This window comes from Rhipicephalus sanguineus, chromosome 7, assembly GCF_013339695.2.
Source record: "Rhipicephalus sanguineus isolate Rsan-2018 chromosome 7, BIME_Rsan_1.4, whole genome shotgun sequence".
In the NCBI taxonomy this organism is placed as follows: Eukaryota; Metazoa; Arthropoda; class Arachnida; order Ixodida; family Ixodidae; genus Rhipicephalus; species Rhipicephalus sanguineus.
Genome location: NC_051182.1, coordinates 76,181,263 through 76,194,372, shown reverse-complemented (window position 1 = coordinate 76,194,372; position 13,110 = coordinate 76,181,263). Strand labels below are relative to the sequence as shown.

At 48.7% G+C, this 13,110-nt stretch overlaps 1 protein-coding gene across 1 annotated transcript in view; it reads right to left on the bottom strand.

Annotated features, from left to right (window-relative positions):
- Positions 1–13,110, bottom strand: part of LOC119399532 (BCL2/adenovirus E1B 19 kDa protein-interacting protein 3) — a 96,531-nt gene that overhangs the window by 37,383 nt on the left and 46,038 nt on the right. The window lies entirely within an intron of this gene.

Genomic DNA, 13,110 nt, shown 5'->3' with positions numbered 1-13,110 from the left:
TTGTGACACTGTACTTAACCAAAACACACGCAGCTCCAGTTGTAAGCGGGTGGCCACCCCAGCATGGCATTACTACAAGCATCACCAATCGCTTCTAAGGTGTTTTTGGTGCCTCGGCTGGTGACACTGCCGCTTTCACGTGCAGACACCGAAAAGCATTTCAAACTTTGCTCACACGCAGACAGAAGATATAATGCATGAAAACTTCAAGTGGCAGGCTTTTTACAATGCATTTCAGCTTGACAATAACTTGCTTTACTTTTCTGGCTAGCGTAAGGTGACAAGTACTACAGTAACTTAAACAAAGACTTCCAAGATTGTCACTTTGAGTTTTGCGTGGATAACAAAATCCATGAAATAGGTGATAGGTCAAGCATCATCATGTATACCGCTGATGTGTATGTAGCTTTCAGCACGCTCAATGGGATGAAAGGAAAGATGAAGCCCTTAGAGTGTGCGACAAATCCCTCCAACTCCACTCGTACTTATGGATTCGAAAAATTTTTGTGCCAATCGACTCATGAGGCAATAAACTCCAATAGTGAGGTCATTCAGTGATCACTTAAAAAGTGTTGCAGGGCCCCATTAAGATAACCAAAAAGCATATTAACACTCACTCCACACATGTATGAAGCAAAAGTCTCTCCTAAGTATATGTGTTCATCACAGGGTTGTGTGGATCGTGAAATTTTCTAAATGATTTCAAAACAAGCACTAAAGATAACAGGCTTCGGAAATGAAACCAAGTAACAAGTTTGGTTTATAAGCACTGACACATGTATATAATGATGTTACTTACATAAAGGGGTATCCATTAACACATGTATAACAAGACTTTTCCACACAATGATGGATGCACTTACGTACATCATGCAGTGTTCTTCTGTGCTCCAATGCTGTTATTTGAGTTGAAACTTCAATTGAATTTATTTGCAACTGGGCTGCGAGGATGACGTCGAGGAAGCTTCGCACTGTAATGGCGAAAAGCCTCAAGAAACGGTGGATTCTATCTATTTTTGTCTTTCTTTCTTCCTTTCTGTTCTTTATACATCTGTTTTTTTTATTTCTCTCTTTCCTTATCTCTCTTTTCTATTTCTTTCTTTCTTGCCTTCTTTCTTTTTCTCTCTATTTCTCCCTCCTCTTTCATTGTCTCTTTCTTTGATTCTCTCTCTCTTTATTTCTCTATCTTGCTCTCTCTTTTTTATATCTCTAGCTTTTTGGCGCCTGTTTCCTTCAATCACATTCTTTCTGTCCTTTTCAGTCTCTCTTCCCTTTCTTTCTTTCTCTGTACTCATCGTCTCGCTCACCGGAGTTGTTGCATCCCACGCCGGACAAATCGGTGTATGTATTCTGGGAGTGAAGCAGAAGATGAAGAAGAGGACGAAAAGAGCGCGTGCTGGCCGAGTTATTGCGTTCATGATGATGATAGTTTTTTTAACATGACTATAATGGAGTTTCTCCGAGCTTAGACAACTCCGCTGTTAAAAAGCTTCCATTAGCAGCTTTTATACCCCTTGTATATTAGAAAACGAACATTTGACAGCATCAAAACATGTAATTATTGAATCCAATATGAATTCAAATGAGTACTGACACGAATTTTAAATATTTTTGGATTGTTGCGCTAAGTAATAACACTGATGTCGAGAACCCTAAAAAGAGTACAGTGGTGCCGAGGAATGCATCGAAGATATTTTGAATAGTGCTACGATAAAAAAAAAAAAAACAGTTTTGGTTTCGATATCAAGTGGGCGGCTTCTCAGTGACGTATCATCGCAGTGTGGCGTCACAGGGAGGCAGTAACTCGTGACGTACCAGTGGCAGATGTCATCTGCTCATGGTGCACGCAAATAGTGAATTGTTGCCCAGCGACCCCAACAGCAATTTCTGCTATTTAGGCTGTGTACTGGACACACAATTCACAGACTCAGTGGAACTGTGTTGACTCGTCAGGATAATATTAGTCTATTGCGGTGGGGCTGGCTTGCAGGAGCTAAGGGACGACAACATTGAAATCAAAGTAAAATATCTTATACTCGCTGTCCGGCTCCAGTGTGTGGAGAGCATTAACACTGCATACCAAGGAAACAAAAACTGTCCCTTTTGTGATGTCTCAAAATCTTGTCAGTACTCCTTTAATAACAAGAGCTATTTGATTCATATCCATATCTCGAATACTGAAATAGCAGGTCATTAATTAAAGCAACAATGCTGTGTGCAATAAATTGAAGAGGTCTTTTGAGAGGAAGAGTATTTTGGCCCCTTGGAACAAGCTTTAATTGCTGCAGGCATGTTCCAGTGGCCGCGCTTCACATTACGTGACTGCCTTCTGACCTGTCAGTCATTTTGTGGTGCAAGTGGGCGTGGCCATAGGCGTGCGCAGGGTTCCCCTTCGGGGGGGGGGGGGGGGGAGGGGTGAAGGCGGGCGAAGGTTCATCGAAGCGACCCCCCTTCCCCCCCACCTCTTAATTAAATGTATAGGGCAGACTTTGCGCCCCCCCCCCCTGTTAGGTGACTGGGGGGGGGTCACCCCCTGCCACCTCACCCCCCCCCCCGCGCACGCCTATGGGCGTGGCAATAGTTCTTATTTCTTGTAGATGACTTGCACTGACGTCACTGAAACCGCCGTGTTCGAGCACCCGCATGGGGAGGACGCGACGTCTGCGATGTCACATTAATGTTATCGCAACATCACACATGCAGGTTCTATCGTTATTCACGCACACGGGCGTTTCTGCCACGTTGTTATTGAAAGATCGCCCGCGACTTGTTTGTCATCAAAGCCGCCATCGTGGAGTGCCAGCACGTTTAGAAGCTGCGTCCATGACGTCACGTGCAAGCCACGCGTCAATGTTGAAACTGCGTCACGCGGCCTAACAACATTCAACGTCACGTGAACTCTGCAGACCATGCGCAAACACTTCGGCCACAACTCTCGGGTGATTCTCATGCGCGCATGCGTTTCAAAACAGACGGCGAATCCATGACAGAAAACCCACGCATTGTAGTACTCATTCCATCGAATAAACAGACATGTTGACAAGGGCTATTCGCGGCGGCACGCGAGTGGTTGCCGCGTTGCCGCGCGTGGGATCGATAGGCGGTGGGTCAGTTCCGTGCAGCGCAACGGAACCCGCAGCTGCGAGAACGGATTCGGGAACAAGTTGGTGCATCTTGAAAGGCAGTAGATTAGCGCTGGTGGAGAGGAGGACAACAAGGAAGAGACAATCGCGTGCCCCCAAGCAGGGGCGTAGCCAGAAATTTTTTTCGGGGGGGGGGGGGGTTCAACCATACATTATGTATGTTCGTGCGTGCGTTTGTATGTGTGCGTGTATATATACCCAAGCAAAACTGAAAAATTTCGGGGGGGGGGGGGTTGAACCCCCCCAACCCCCCCCCTTGGCTACGCCCCTGCCCCCAAGTGTCTCTTCCTTGTCCTCGTTTTCATCGGCGCTAAGCTACTGCCTTTCACGATTCGGGAAGCGTGTTTCCACACCCTAAAATGTGCAGCAGCGCAACTTCCGGTCGGCCTCACGCGGCTTCCGGTCGGCCTCCGGTCGGCCTCAGTCACGTGGCCCGGGCGCAAACGTCACGAATGACGTCATACTAGCGCCAAAACTTGAATGAAAAGAGAAGGCTTCTACGTGGCCTTGCGTAAGCATCGCTATTTTGCCAGTATCAGTGGTTTTCCCGAGCATCACTACTGCACCGTGGCAACCAAAGTGGACGCGACGCGACGCTCTACCAATGACATCATTCGTGACGTTTCTGCACAGATCATGCGACTGCCACACACGTGACGGCGCCGGGAAGTTCTGCGCATTTTAGGGTATGAAACCCGTGGAAACGCGCAGACGCGCATTCATTAGAGCAATCGCTATGGGAACGGTAGCAAATTTTCCTCATACCTTAAGTGAGTGGAACACATTACAGCTTGAAGCACAAGTTTTTGCGTCAATGGCATGGGCGTAGGCAGGGGGGTGCAAAAGGGGCACTTGCCCCCCACCCAAGCTATGCCAGCCCCCTCTCTCTCCCCCCCCTTCCCCCAGCCGCGTTGCAACACGGGTTTGCACCCCCCAAGGCAAAATTCTGCCGACGCCCATGGTCAATGACCATGCAGTAGAAAAACTGGCCTCGCAAGCCTTGAAACAGCGAAACTGGAGGATACTGAAGACTAACCTGGTTGCTTCTAGGGCTTATAGCTAGGTGACGAGGGTTGTTTCTAGGTTGCTTCTAGGTCGTTGTTAGTTAGGCTTTAGCTAGGTGATGCTAGTTTGTTTCTACGTTGATTATCAGCGCAGAGGGGTTCGAGTTAAATCACGCACAGTCACAGACACGACACGGATGTACAAACTGGAGAGACAGAAACTCGCGCTGAAACCAAGCGTTAGCACCTCTCATAAATCTACGGGCACGTCGTCGTTGGCATAGGGCTTCCGTCGCTTCGGGGTCTTCTCGTAGCCGCCGTTGCCTTCTTCCTTTTTAGTGGAACAGTGCCACTGGTAAGTAGTGGAATTTACCCCATTTCTGTGGCAAATACCGCGTTCATGATGATGATAGCTTCTCGCTGCCGCCGTTGCCTTTCCCGTTCCCTAGTGTTGGGCTAACTGTTGCCTTCTTCATTTTAGTGGACCAGTGGTGAGTAGTGGGATTTACCCCATTTCTGTGGCACATACCCGTTTATTTTCGAGATAGGGTCGGACACATTACGGCTAGCTTAAACAGCTTAGCTGTTTAAAGCAAGAAAAAGCTCTTCATTACACCCTACGATGAAGTAGCGCACTTTGGACTGGGACAAAGGAGACAAGTAGGACACGACACTAGCTGCTGTTTGAGCTCTTAGCGAGCTCGAACAATAATGTTGCTTCCATCCACAGGCGTGCGCAGGGTTCCCCATCAGGGGGGGGGGGGGGCAAAGGTTCATCACAGCCCCCCCCCCCACCTTACTAAGTCAATGTATGAGGCAGATTTTGCGCCCCCCCCCCCCTCTCAGGTGAATAGAAAGGTCAATGTACGGGACAGATTTTGCGCCCCCCCCCCCCTCTTAGCTGATTAGGGGGGGGGCCCCTCTGCCCCCCTGTGCGCACGCCTATGCTTTCATCCATTAGCAAGCTCGAACGGCAATGCGAGGCTCCGGTATAGGGTTACCAACCGTCCCGGATTTTGCGGGACTGTCCCGACTTTTCACAGAGCGTCCCGAGCCCCACGCCGACCGTGTCGGGACAGCTATGCCCCATATTTGTTATGGATAGCCCAGTTAGACATTTTTATGCGGGCCAACGCGCGTCACGTAACAGAGCAAAAAGTTCGCGCCAATCGCACGCACGCAGCAATGTTGCCGTGGCTAGCGGTGGTTACGAGGGGCTTCATCAACTTCCGCGTGAAGTGCGACAACTTGTAGGAGTACATTATCCAGCAAGAGGAAGTGTTGCGAGCTGCACGTAGCCAACATGAGCACCACTGCAAGAGGCCGCAACAATAAAGAAACAACGCATTTGTCTAAAAGATACCCCATTTAATAAAACTGATTTCGCTGGCTCCCTAAGTTAAAGTACCTAAAGTACCCCCCCCCCCCCCGCGCGCACACACACACACAAACACACACACACACACACACACACACACACACACACACACACACACACACACACACACACACACACACACACACACACACACACACACACACACACACACACACACACACACACACACACACACCTTCGTCCCGACTTCCTTCATTGAAGATAAGTTGGTAACCCGAGGCTCAGGCCGTTTATTTGGAGTAAGGCGACATTCCCAGAGTGTCTAGGAAATAAGTTTTCACAAGAACGTTTGCTAGCGAAACAAACGAATTTCGTGAAGAACAATGAAGCTTAGCGAGCCATTTTTGCAGGGTTAAAGTTAAAACAGCAAGCGTGCGATGAACAGATATGAAAAGAATTGTTAACGTTCGGTGTCAACAGCCGTCATACCAACGGATTTTTAAAATCTTATGTTCATCGCTCATCGCAGCAAATACATCGGTACGTCTCTTGCGCACGTTTCGGTGCACATAGACCGCATTTATGAACGAGGCAGCAGGGTGACCAGCAAGAGCGGTGCATCGGTGGCCCAGTGTATTTTTACCTCATATGGGCAATTTGAATAAACTTACGTAATGTAACTACAAAACGTGCAATCATTCAAGAATTTTTGAACCTTGCCATAATTTGGAACAGTGTCAGCTCCCATTTCCTTGCACGTTAATTGCTTCCATATAAAAAAATGAATAAATTTTTATCTGATTACGCGCATAATCGGATACCTACCCTAAATTCTTTATCGTCGCGGGGCTGTCAATATGTGAGCAAATATGTGGAGCAGGTGGATACCACTTCTTGTTTTAATATTTCTTATTCTTAGCCGTGACGGAGTTTCTTATTTACGGTTCAGAATAAACACTCCTCAAAACCACCCAGGAAACTTAAATATTTACATTAGGATCGACATTTTATCCTTTGCGAACCGCTACACCATTGGCGTAGCCATGGGGTTCGGGTGTTCACAGTGAGTTCAATGCAGGTTATTTTTCGTTGTTTTGCTTCCGTAAATACGCCTGTCCTGTTTAATACCGTCCGTACCTTGACCAATCCGACGCAGTGGTTATGCGCCGCCAGAAAACTTCAAAAGCAAAAGAAAACGAATTTACATATTACAGCTTGTCGCGAGAGTGCACGGATTTAGAGACTGACGGAAAAGCTGTCGAGCCGCGCGGAACGGAGGCGCGCGCCGCCACCGGACACACACCACGCAAAAAGCTAAACGTAAATAGACGATAGAAACGCAGCGGGGCCTTGGCCTCGCTCGTACGCCTCGGTCTACGCACTCCGCTCGCGTTGTTTACAACGCCGAGATCTGCTCGGCAGCCAGAGAAACGCCGTCACAGCTAGGCCGATGGCCAAGATGGACGGAGGAGACTCTCTAATGGCGCGCTCCGTTGAGGAGGATATTAAAAAAAAAATGCTGAAGTGGAAGTTCTTGCAATTAACGCATTACCGGCAAAGGTGAAGCCACGGTCTGCCCCTGCAGGTTTGTCTCGCAATCACGCTCTTTTATGGAGGTGCCCGCTTAGAGATAAAGTGGTTTTGCTCTATTAATGTAAATGCTAGGCTAATTATGAAACAATTAAGAGATCGTTTATCCTGACGAAAGTAACCCATCGGGATGAGATGAGTATTGATGACTTCATCTCCAATAAAATTCGCCCATACATTAGGGCTTCTTAAGGAAACTTGTAACACAAAGGCACACGTCGAGAACTATCATTCCCAAAATATTACGAACAGCAGAGTCATTTTATCAAGTTACGGAAATACGGTACGGTATTAATCAATCCTCCTTTCTCGCACGTTGTGCCAATAATAATATCTGCGGTCTAACGTCCTAAAATCACCATATGATTATGAGGGTCACCGTAGTGGAGGGCTCCGGAAATTTGGAGAGTACACGGGGGCTCTACCATTTCGCCTCCACGAAATGTGATCCCCGCGGCCGGGATCGAATCCGCGACCTTCGGGTCAGCAGCCAAGCACCGTAAAGGGCGAGACAGACGGTACGATTTTCCATGCGATGCGACGTCCGACGCGGCGGTGGGGAAACCGGAATGGTGACCTTTCATAGCATCGGACAGCCACCATTCCTCCTCCCCACCGCCGCGTCGGACGTCGCATCGCATGGAAAATCGTACCGTCTGTCTCGCCCTTTAACCGCTACACCACCACCGCGGACTCGCTCGCTGTGCCCTCCTAGTTCCAGTGAAGGCGTCCTGACAATGATCTATTCAAAAATTACTATGGTGTTGTCACGCCTCATTGTTGCCTGTCAGAATTTTTGAACCTTGCTATAATTTTAGAGCGTGTCAGATCCCATTTCCCTGCACGTTAATAGCTTCCATATAAAAAATACTGGATTCGCTCCGTGGAATTCATGCGCAACGGTTGCGTCGTCCGCGATGACGTGCACCTCTCACGGATCGAGTTTCGACTCTCCGTGATGTCCCTGCCTCTCGCCGATCGTCGTGCCGTGACGGTTGCTTCGTCCGCCAAGCCTAGCACCGCTCACCGATCAAGGTTCGCCTTCCCGTGATGTCCTCGTGCCCTTAGCCGATCGTGGCCCCGTCCCTTAACTCCGCTGACCGGATCCCCCCACTCCCTCCCCCCTGAGAGCTACTGCTGAGGTGTCATCCACTGAGATAGACAGTTGCGGGGCTCTCATTTTCGTTCCCTTACTGTTTTCTTATTATCAAGAATCACTCCCCCCCCCCCCCCCCGCCTAACAAAAACTGAATCAGTTTTTATCTGATCACGCGCACGCGCATCGTCGGATACCTACCCTAAATTCTTTATCGTCACGGGGCTACAGCTCTGCCAAGCCGTGAGGAAAATGTGGAGCAGGTGGATACCACTTATGTCGAGGAACCTGTCATTCGGGAGACGCACTGTCACTGGAACTGGGAGCGGCTTAAGCACAACGAGCGTGAAAGGAGGAGCGTGTACGGTATTTCCGTAACTAGCTAAAATACTCTTAATAATTAAATCTGGTAAGGCGTGCGAGGAAAACGCTGCTCTTGCTTCGACACCTCGCCACTGGTAAGATGGCGAATTGTTGCCTTCACTTTCGAGGCATTTAACTTCCACTCCAGCATTTGTTTTTGTTCTGTTTTAATCCTCCTCGGCTACTACGTACTATACACACCCATCGTACCACGCACTCGCGCCACAATTAACCGCCGCGGCCGGGGTTGGGAAGGTGCACTGAACAGGGAAACAGTCCTAGTGACAAGCAAGCGGCCGATGCGGTTCGTTAAACCTCGGGGGAAAAATAATAAAATAAACAAAACACGTGGCAATACGCAGCGCGGAAACGAGCCAGAATTACCGGGGAGTCCCTCTCACTACACAACACTGGTTGCAGGAAGGCGGCCGGAGCCGCATGCCAGCTTCTGGAACGATCGTGAGTGACGTAAATAGAGCTTACTCGGAAAACCGAAAACACATTGAGGGCGCACATCTTCGCGAGGGTTGGAAGCTGTCCGGGAATTTTCACTTTACCCCTATGCACAGGAATTTGGTTTTGGGAATACGTGAGGTCACAGCGTACAAATAGTAAAAGTTTGCTAGGGCAGCAAGATCTGCTGCCCTCGAATTATGCACCACAAGCGACTCCCGGAGTACCTTCTCTGGACGATACCTAAACCGATCGTGCGACTCTCGATTCCGGGGATAACAAAGAAGTCGAAAATGCCAACCGCTGGACTTAAGCATTTTGCTTTATCGTACATTGCCTATATGTACGAATATACGGTACATATTTTTGCTGATGGGTCTGTCACGCAGACCTCCTCAGCAGCAGCTTTCACGGTTCCTCACATGGGCATCACGAAACGCTTCAAGATAGCGCATCGGACATCATCTACTGCGGCTGAGCTGACCGGCGTCCGACAAGCTGCCCACTACATTGTACAACAGAGTCCCGCGAAATGGACATTATTTTGTGAGTCCAAGCCGGCACTTCAACTTATCAGCAGTTACATGAAGCAAGGAACCGCATACAGCCCTCTGGTGTGTGACATAATGAATATGTTAACTGAGGCGTCTCAATCTGGGCATACCGTTGCACTGCAATGGATTCCCAGTCACTGTGGCATAGCTGGGAATGAGCAAGCTGACGCAGAAGCAAAAATGGCGCACACTAACGGCGAAGTCATATCAATTCAATTTTCCCGATATGACATCAATGGCTTGCTGTCTGAGTCTATGAAAACATCTATGACACGCTTATGGAATGACCCTAATTATCGCCAAGAACGTCTTTACAGACTTGACTCTGGTCGTATTTTCCGGCTTCCATTCCGGTTAAGAAGAGACCAAGAAACATTACTACATAGATGGCGGCTGGGTGTTGCGTATACACGAAGATACCTTTGCAAGATTGGACAGGAGCGAAACCCTAACTGCAGTGTGTGTCACACGTCTGAGACTATTCACCACATCCTGTGCGTGTGCCCTCAGTACGCGACCGAAAGACAATCACTTAAGTGCGTCGTAGATCGTCTGGACTCCCGACCTTTTTCGGAGGAGAAGCTTTTGGGCGCTTGGGAGCATGCAGACCAGGCCCAACGAAGTTTAAAGTGCCTATTGAGATTTCTCAGTGATGCAGGTTTAAATGCTCGTCTTTAGAGCATGTGCGGCATAAAGACTATCGCGCGTGTCCTATCCCCGTGCAAGACAGTGTGTACAGTGACTCATTGTGCCATACCATCGTCGCCTATCATCACACCTCTCTCTTTCTCTTTCTTTTTCCTTCACCCCTTACCCCCCGTGAGGAGTAGCAGGCTAGAAACCCACTTTCCAGGCCGAGCTCTCCTCCTTCTTCTCATTAAAACATCTTCTTCTTCTTCTTCACTTTACCCCTAAACAACCTCCGGATATACAAACAACGAGCGCGTTGTTTTAATTATCCCGACGTTTTCAGTCTTTTCGGCACAATTAAAAACGCCAGCGGTCTGTTCACCTGACGTCGTGAGGAAAAAAAAAAAAAGCTCTCGATTGGTCCGTATATGCGAGGGATGTCAGGAGTGCTATTCTGGATAATGTCAAATTACGCCATGTTGTCCATTGGTCAAGTCTGATTGGCCCGGAGGGCCGCTACGGCCCCTCCGATTGGCTTAAAATGCCGCCGTTAAGAAATTTGACAAGATGGCGGAATTCGACAGTGTCCACGATAGCAACCCAATTGCGAATTGTCTCCCATACCTGCTTTGCCGTGCAGTCGCACGTCCGTCCTGCCTTGTCTCGCATGACTATCGGTGCGGGATCAACTGATTTCACTTCGTTTTATGCGTTTTCGACTGCGCAAGCGGAGACAACAGCCTGTAGCCCAAAAGCGCGAAACTCTGATAGGTTGAACGCTGAGTGCTTACGTTTTCCACGTGTTTTATGAAGAAATAAGTGCCGATGAGGAGATATCCTCTTTGGGAAAGGTAGCCAAGACGAGAAAAGGGCGAGAGAGACGGTGCGATTTTCCATGCGATGCGACGTCCGACACGGCGGTGGGGAAACCGGAATGGTGACCTTTGATAGCATCGGACAGCCACCATTCCCTCTCCCCCACCGCCGCGTCGGCCGGCACATCGCATGGAAAATCGTACCGTCTGTGTCGCGCTAAAGAAACCAATCTCTCGTCTTTTGGACGGAGTGGTTTATAGGGGCCCTTTAGGTTCGAATAACAGCAATCATCAACCTTGGTAAACTTTGAGAGAAAGGTACTGTTTGGCGGTTTTATTCGCTTCAAGAGTAGCTTACTGACATGGCTCTGTGGTAGAACACCTGCTCGCCACGCAGGAGGCCTGTGTGCGACTCCGGCTCGGACCCGTGGCTTTTATTATTTGCATCCATCGCGATTTTTCTTCGCTCACAACCAACGGCGTCGACACCGGAATTTCTAGGACACTGGCCCTTTAACGCTATAGCGTTAACATGAACTTGGGGGCTGTGAATTAACTTAGCAAGGTTCAATAAATATTGCTTTACGCAGCAATTGTCCGAACTCGGATAAATAAATAAATAAATAAATAAATAAATAAATAAATAAATAAATAAATAATACTCCGGAGCGCTCAGTTTCGGTATCGCAGCGATCGGGGTCTTCAATTTCGATTGTTATCAGAAATTAGGTGCGTTTTCTGCGGTTTTTAAAAAACGGGCATGCCATAAATTGTCACATTCTACATATAGCCCTCAAGTTAAGAACTGAAAAGTTAGTTTGAGTTTTTGTTAATTACTCATTTCAATGTAACTTTAGGTGCGCCAAAGTTTTTCCGCCTCGGCGTAGGCGACAGGAGCCTGGCTGTCATAGTACGTTTATAAAAAAAAATGTGTATCTCTAAAAAGAACACCGTACTGATATATATCGCCATGAGTCCTGCGAATCGAATACGGCGGTCCCTGCCACGCGCCTTATATGCTCTCATTGCGGAGGTCTTCTCGGCCGTTGAGCGCTTCTTGTCAGCCCCGTTAGCTCATGCAGTGCCAGCTCACTGTTCTCGCAATCCCGCACTTACAAAAGACGTCGTTCATAAGGAGCGGACGTCACGTTTCCCCTCAGACATCGCACTCGAGCTTCTGTGTGTGGAGTTGCAGTGAGGCACGCCTGCACGAGTTGCGTCACAAAACGACGTGACAATCTTGAGAGCGTGGTCGACCGCGACACGCCAGTGCAGTTGGCAGCGCTGCCAACTACTTCGTTTCTTTCTTTCTTATCTGTCTCTGCAAGACGCATCGGACGACTCCCACATCCCTCTTCCATTAACAGGCCGTTGCGCGGTGTACTGTGAAGTCGCGTTGCTGCCCGGCGATAAGAATGTAATATTATACGCAAGAATAACAGAATGCAGTTTCCTGCCGCGGACGGCATAGTCAACTGCGTGCACGATGCATAACCAAACCTCGACGACTTTCTCAGCACGAATTCGCTCCTAGCGAAACCTGCTCTGAGCGAAGCGATGAATTATACAGTCAAGCAAATGTAATAGACATTCGCGCCCGTGTGTGTGTGTGACCTGAGGAGTGGAAATTGTGCGCATCACGTGTGTCAGTGCAGGCCATCATTTCTCACTGACACGTGCCTTTTGTCCCGTTCACTTACCCCGTCTCATCACCTTAATTATTCCACTTCGCTCCCAACAAAACAACAAACTATAAATACCCAGCAGAGGAATACCTAGCGCTGCAGCCACATCGCCAGCTCCGCGCGAGGTATGAGCTGGAGCTGCCTAGCCTTTTATTGCTACAACGCTGCCTGCGCCCAATGTTTGCACTATATTTTGGTGGAGGTTCTGGGCATTCCTCTTCGCTACAAAACAAAGAAGTGACCGCAGTGCGAACCAAATTCGCGTTATACTCGGCCGCTTCACCTCATGCACCCGAAATACGCCTATACGAGTGACAGTACGAACAACCAATCCCGCGCGTTAGTGCGTATCCGCAACACGCGCATACGCACTAACACATCGTGAAAAAAGGAATATACTACCATGCAGAGTAATACGCTACGCAGGCAGCCTTGACA